General features: G+C 53.5%; 1 long non-coding RNA gene across 1 annotated transcript; it reads right to left on the bottom strand.

The window, feature by feature from the left end:
* Positions 1–6,386: 6,386 nt before the first annotated feature.
* On the bottom strand, positions 6,387–7,176 carry LOC141727214 (uncharacterized). Its single transcript, XR_012578258.1, has 2 exons — positions 6,985–7,176; positions 6,387–6,709 (listed from the first exon to the last, which is right to left on the bottom strand). It is a non-coding gene; the product is annotated as an uncharacterized LOC141727214 (long non-coding RNA).
* Between the last annotated feature and the right edge of the window lie 236 nt (positions 7,177–7,412).

Here is a 7,412-nt window from a genome sequence, read left to right on the forward strand (position 1 = left end):
GACTTCCTCCCTGGTGATTCTTTCACCTGCAGAAATGACAAAGAGAGATGGTGGTCTAGAGAGGGAATGCCAGCACTCTCTTGAGGTGGAAGTAGAGGGCTGTTGGAAGCCCCTGATACTGCCCTGTGAGGGACACGGTGTGTAGTCCTGGTCTTGCAAGGAGACTGTGTTTCAACTAAAGGCTTGCTTGTCTGTCCCTGTGTTGTAGAGGGAAGGAGCTGGCTGCATTTGAGAGCAGGCGGCACTCCTCAAGAGAGAGGGCGTTGGAGTGGCAGCAGAGACAGCAGAGGAACCACAGCTTCCGAGGAACCTGCTGAAGGAAGAGGTTCCTCTGGCAGTGCCAAAGGTACGCTCACCTTATGCCTAGGCAGCACTTATGGGACAGGGAGCTGCCCCTAGCAAGACCGCCCCAAAGGCTGCTCCTGGCAGCAAGCCAAGACTGAGACTGTGCTGTTGTTGTTCCTCTTGAAAAATGGTGCCCCCTCCACTTGCAGGTTTGCCGCCGGCAGCGGCCACCCCACAGGGGTGTGGAGAAGCTGCTCCAGGAGTTCTCTGGCCAAGGGCACACACTGCCCCGGGTGTGCAGAGAGAAGGCGGCGCAGGCACAAGAGAACGCTGCCCTGGAAGCCCGACTGGCAGCCACGGAGCGGGACCTACGAGGCCTTTCAGAGCAGCTGGCAGAGGCCAGGTAAGGACAGGGAGGAGCACCTGGGTGGGACATTATTGAGGGTCTGGAATGACAAAGGGGGTGAGCATTAAGTAGAATTTACTGCCTCCTGTTTGCACTGCAGAATTTTTTCTCATGGAAGGCATTGGCAATAGCAGCAGAGCACCATCCATTGCTGAGTTTCACGGGGCAATTAGATTACAAAGTAACAGTCTGAAATTTCCTTGTGCTTTTCTCACTCTCCTTTCTGCATTCTGGGCCCAATACAATCTGCCCAGCCTCTGCTATTGTCGGCTTCAGTTGCTGCATATCTCCCTCTGGCAGCTTGCGTCCAAACAGAACCTTGTCCCTGCTGAGCACAGCAATGAGTGGCCACAAAGTGGGAAGTTCCCCAGTGAACATCAAGGCAGACACGTGGAAGTGCAGAGGATAAGGATAACTGTGGGAGGAGAAGCTGTTCTGTGTCTCTGATGATGGTGCCCACACAGTGAAGCAGCAGCCAAGAGAAGTGCTAGAAGCGGATGGGCACGGTTTTGGGCAGGACAATAGAAAAAGGTGTGAAGCCTTTAGCCAGAATGCAAAGGAGGACTGCAAGGATGGAGTGTGGTCTGGAGGGGAAGCCCCAGATGCAGCTGAGGCCACTTTCTTCTGCCTGGAGGAGGGTAAAGGGAGCCATTGTGGTCTTCACCATCCTCCTAAGGGGAATCGGAGGGGCTGCTGCTCTCGTCACTGTTGGGAGCAGTGACAGCACTGGAGAAAAGGGCAGGGAGCTGGGACAGGGCAAGTTTCATTTCCATATCAGGAAAAGGTTTTTCACCCAGAGCACGGTCAGGCACTGGGACAGGTTCCCCATTGACGCAGCCCAGCGGAGCCCGGGCTGGCTCTTGGGAAAAGTGCGGCGCTGCAGCAGGAGTGGGGAATGGCCAAGGCGTGGGTTCTGCCTGCGGCTGAACCTGATGTGTCCCTGCTCAGTGGTTCAGGATCTACTAACTGCAGCACGAAGCAGGCAAAAGAGAAGGAGGAGGCTCCTGGATAGGGAGGTTGCACAGGCAAAGGTTTATTCCAAGGGAAGGATTCAGCAGCAAAGAGGCGCCAGCACTTCTGTGTGTGGGATTTTATAGGGGTACAAGTCGGGTGCTGGATACAGAGGATTGATCAATAAGGAATCTGCAGGCAAGGAGCCAGGGAATTACATCAGTTGCTTGGGACTAATTAGGCCAGATGGGAGGAGAAGGTAGGTCACCTGGGCCAGTGGGGCTCGCAGCAACAGGGGAATTCCAAAGGAATGGTGCAGTCAGGGATTGGTCCAAGGCAAAACTGACAGGGAAGGTTCAGGAATAAAGAGCTGCATGATCTTGACAGGCCCTGTCAAGGAGCTGGAACAAAGAGTGGACAATGGCATGAGGGACAGCTTTGACGGAGGGCAAAACCTAGGGGTAAAGCAACGTGGGGAAAGCACGGGCTACGTGAAAACAAACCATCATACGCTAACTGACAAATAAACACGAACCGGAACACCCCAGGGAAATGGGCACAGCACCAAGCTCGTCTGACTTTGAGAAGTGTTTGAACAACATCGAGCAGTCACTCAATCTTTTAGACACTACATCAAAAGTCAAGGGTTGTGAACTCCAGGTTGACATGAGTATATACTCCCGGGTATGACTTTAGGCAGTTTTTTAAGAAATTCGTTTTATGTCTGATCAAAGCGCAATTCCGTGTAGGTTGTGTGGAACGTGGAATCCTTTTATTTTCATTGCTTGTTAGGACTGTAAAAAAGAATATTGGTGCTGGGTGACTGAAGCCCGTGTGTGTGAAGAGGAGTATACAGGGGATGAAGAGAAGGAAAAGGGAAGTACTACTAGATCCTGCTAAGTTTTGAAATTTTGATAGCATGGAGAATGAACAAGACGAGAAGTAAAGATGGTATTAGAAAGAGTCCACTAGAATGTAATTTAGCAGTTGAGAAAGATTTGGGAGGAATCCCAGAGGGTAATTTTTCAAAGAACGGTAATCGGATGAAATAGCCTACCCAATGGTAGCCTTGGTGTCAATTAGGAAGTGGCCCCATGCTTAAACTTTATGATACATTGTTAGGGTTGATGTTATTTTGAAGAAAAGAAGAAAAATGAGATCCAGCCATATATGCAGACATGTTTTTTACCCTGAAGAATCAACCTGAGGGGCAGAAAGAATTGTGGCTTTGATTTGGCCCCATAGGACCTTTAGTCGTAACTTTGCAAAGAGAAAACAGGCAAAAAATGAAGAGCTGTCGTTCAGCATCCAGCATAGGGCAGAGATATATGAAATTGGCTCCAATGCATCAGGAGGATCATGTCCTAGGTGTCCAGGACTTACAGCTGAGTTACCCCAGGCCAGCTCAGGTACACTCCCCCTCAGCCAACCACGCCGCCCCCTGAATGAAACCCAGATGGCAGTGAGGATGAGGTGAGGGGACACTTTCAGAGAGCCCCAGTGACAACCAACACAAGGAATAAAACCAAGAAAGCTTTGCCTTTAGTCCCCCCCTTAAGGCATGTCTTGAGTCTCCCAGAAGAAGCCATGTGGGTGAACATCTGCTTTTCTCTGAGTGAGCTGAACCATTGGTGGGAAAAAGTTAAAATGTATAGAGAAAACCCAGGCAAAGTAGCAAAAAGACTGGAGTGCATAGTCAAGAATCAAGACCCAGAGTGAGGTGCTACTGATTTCATGTTGACAGAGCTAACAAAACCAGCAAAGAGTTGGTGATCAAGGTAGCCAGAGCACGTGTGCCAGGACAAATTGCTAGTGGAGCCTTACAAGGTACAGTGGACCAGCTGTCTCCTGTTGTAAGCCCTTTGTGGGACCCGAACGATGCAGGCAGCTGTGCAATGTTAACCAGATGCCAGGAACCAGTCAAATTTGAATTACAAAATGCTAGTCCAAAAGCAATAAATTGGTCAGTAGTAGATAATGTTACACAGGGCCAGCACGAGTCACCCACTGACTTTGTGGACAGCTTGTGAGCAGCTGCACATAAAGCACAGCTCTGCATCCCTGGTCGGATATGGGAAAGCAGCAGTCCGTTTCCCTGATGTTAGGGCAATCTAGCCCAGGTGTCAGGCAGAAACTTCAGAGGCTGAAAGAGCCTGTAAAGAGAGATTTAAAGGCATTGAAGAGAAAAGCATCGAAAGCGTATGATGATAAAGACAGAGAAAAAGAAAAAGAACTCCCTGCAGCCATGGTGGCCGCTTTGGATCAGCACCAGGGAGAGGACGCGCATGAAGCAGAGGCAGGGGCAAAAGTAGCAGAGGCAGAGGAGTTTGAAACCAGGCACAGATCAAGCTGGGGCCAAATCAATGTGCCAAATCAATGTAAGAAATAAGGACACTGGAAATAGGGCCAGTGCCCAGAGTTAGCAGACAAAGTACACAAAACTCCTGTAGCCGCTCTAGATGATAAGAAATGACCAAGACTGGCAGCTCTTACCCTAGCAGTCCACTGGTTAAAATAAGGCTAAAGGATGATAAAGAAGTTGAATTTTTAATAAACAGTGGAAACCCATGTTTCACTCTTGAATCAAGCACTGATACCCAAAAGGGAGAACTATCTTCAAGCAATAGAAGCCACTGGCCAGCCAGAAAATGCATTCTTCCTGCAACCACTTAAATGTAAAATCAAGAAGAAACTGGCAATCCATCCGTTTCTTTATTTACCAAACTCACCCAAATCTGTCCTAGGCAGGGATTTGCTGGAAAATTTTGACACAACAGTTCTCTTTAGGAAAAGAAAAATTAAGTTGAAGGTACCTGAAGACAAATTGGTTTTAGCAGTAGGACTGACAATTGACACAAGACCAACAAACAAGAATAACTATTTAGAGCAAGTATTGAATCAGGTGTAGCCAAGAGTATGGGACACTGATAGCCCAGGAAAATCCAAACGAGCAGACCCAATTAAAATTGAGCTGCAGACAAGAGTTAGGCCATAGTCAGAAAGCAATACCCTTGAAGATTATAAGCTAGGAAAAGAACGGAGGCAACAATGAATAAATTCCTGACATCAGGAGTATTGGAAGAATGGCAGTCAAAATGTATTCCTCCTAGATTAGCAATAAAGAAGCCTAATGGAACTTAGAGACTAGTGCCAGATTTCCAGGCAATTAATGGTTTCTACATTACTACCTTACTAGCTCAGCTTGGAGATGATTTTATCTGATGCGGGGAACGTCCATGGCCCAGTGCTGTTGAGAGCGGTTCCCTCTTGGTGTGAGAGAGCAGCTCCCCCAGCCCACCTTGCTCTCAGGCCCGGAGGTTGTAATGTGCGCTGGAGCGGCAGGCGAAGGAGGGCTCTTGACACCATGTCTGATCCAACAGGGCTTCTTGAAGGCAGCTCAGAGGGTCCAGGTTGGGTGCGGGTGAGAAGAGGGACAGGGCCAGGCAGCAGCACAACCACTGGAACACGACACATAAGGCAGGACACCTGCAACCTGCTGGGGAAGCCCCAAGTCTGCTCAGTGAGCCACGTGTGCCCTCGGCATTGGGACACCCACCTTTCCCTCAGTGACCCTCACGTCCCAGGGTCAGCAAATCAAGAGGCACCAGCCATCCTGTAGGTGACTCAGAGCGAGTGCAGTGGGTCATGGTGGCCAGGGGCCAGAAGCAGGCAGAAAGCCATCAGGGCTGGGGAAAAGGCTCTGCTCTGCTTACAGCGTGGGCTGAGGGCCGGGAGAGCTGCATTTCCCCCTTGAGATGTGGGAGACGGGGCCTTTCACCCTCCTTATAGGGCTGCCCCTTGCTGCAGGCAGCCCAAGGAGTACGACGACAAAAGGCCTCGAGCAGCAAAGCAAGGAGCCAGCCCTGCTCACAGGGAGGTGGCCCAGGTGGCCCTGATGGTGCTCGCTGCACTCTCATGTGTGAGATGTGTCACATCTCCTGCCCTGGGAATGACAGGAATGCCCTTTGTCCAAAAGGGCCTTGCTGTGGCCCTTCTGGGCTCCAAGCTGCTGCTCTTCTGGCTCAATGGGGCCTAAAGCCACAGAGCTGGGCCTCCCCCGGGGCAACAGGAGCAAGACTCAGCAAGCAGGCAGTGGAGCTCAATGCCTAAGGCTGAGGGGCGGGGAGCTCCAGTCTGGAGCACAGGCAGGGCACACGCCCGACCCCGCAACTCCTGGCCTCAGAGGCCTGAAAGGCCAGGACCAGTGTTCCACGCCTGATTCCAGTGGGTCCCTCCAACCGGCCACCGAGGAAGCGCCAGAGCAGCCGGCTCTCAGGATCAAGGCGGCTGCCAGGGGGCTGCTTATGGCCTCTGCCAGCCAATTGCTCAGGGCTTACCAGTGACTCAGGGTGTCCCCCAGCCCGGCCAAGCTTCCCGGCAGCAGCGCCACAGCCCCACAGCAGCTTCAGAGAAGCCCCATCCAGAGGCACCTGGGAGCCCTGAGCAAAGCATCCAGCAGCACACGGGCAGGAGGATGCGGATGGCCCTTCCTGCGTGGCACAGGGCTTGTGGCCATCTCCAGGCACCGCTCTGGCAGGGATCCCCGCAGCTCCTGCCCCTGCCCAGCTGCTCTGTCGGCAGCACAAAGGCTTCAGCAGAACCACCAGAGGCCAAGGGGCTTCTGGCCATTTTCCCTGCAACACTGCACGCCTGGGCAGCTGGATGAGCGCAAGCACCCTTTTGCCCCTCTTCCCCTATGCCCTACGGATGCTGTGCAGGAAAAGAAAGATCCTGGGACTCTGTGTATTGTAAGATACTCTATATTTACATTGTCAACAAAAAGGAAAATACAAACACAAAAATCTAATAGAAGAACAAGAAAACCCCTGCTGGCTCAAGTGGCCCAGCAGACAGAGTCTTGCGCAGATCATCTCTCTGGGGAGCTGCAGCAGAACAGCAAGGCAGTGCCCCGCAGACGAGGCCGTTTCTTCCATGCACTGCGCAATTGATCTCGCAGCTTATGCCATGTGGAGTACGGAGCTCTCTGTACAGCCCGGAGAGCTAAACAAGATTCAATTGCAGCATTTCTGATTGCGGGACTGCTGTCATAGGCCATTTCTTCAAGGGCTGCAGGAGAGAGGAACAGAGCCAAGGTCAGATCCCGGATGTGCAGGGAGCCGAGGAGAGCCCCCTGGCAGGGCCATCCCGGCCGGCTCTTGCCGTGGCCCGGAGGGGGCAGGGACCAAGGGGATCAGCCCGAAGCTGCTGGCCACGAATGCCACACGTGGCCCTGAAATGTCTGTGTGCTCTGGCCACGGGAGCAAAGCCCTCCGCAGCCGGGGCAGAGCTTGCAGCTTCCCGTGCCATCCCCCGCGGTCAGCCCGCTGCCCTCACTCACTGACCACTGCAGATCAGCTGAAGCTCTTGCTGCTGCCCCCTCAGGTGCCGGCCGGCCATCCCTGTGAACACAGAGCCTGTCACGCCACCAGCAGCACAGCTCCCTGCCAGCGGCGCTGTCGGCGCTGTGACCACCCGGGCTGCCGGCCCGGCAGGTCTCGGCCCGGGCCCTTGCCGCACACTGCCGCCCAAGGGCGCGGCTGTCAGAGGGGCGGCCGCAGCAATGCCCGGGCCAGGCGGGGCTACACGGCGCCAGGCGCGGCTGGCGCTGCCGGGGCAGCAGGCGGGGCCGGGGCCGAGCTGCGGTTGGCAGGGGAGGGAGCGCGGGCTCGTGGCTCACCCATGAAGCTGACGGCCGCCTCTCCAGGGGCTCCTGTGGGCTCTGCAAGTAGCGCAGGGCCCGGCGCAGGTGCTCGGCCGCTCGGCTCCTGTC

This window comes from Zonotrichia albicollis, chromosome Z (genome assembly GCF_047830755.1).
Source record: "Zonotrichia albicollis isolate bZonAlb1 chromosome Z, bZonAlb1.hap1, whole genome shotgun sequence".
Classification (NCBI taxonomy): Eukaryota; Metazoa; Chordata; class Aves; order Passeriformes; family Passerellidae; genus Zonotrichia; species Zonotrichia albicollis.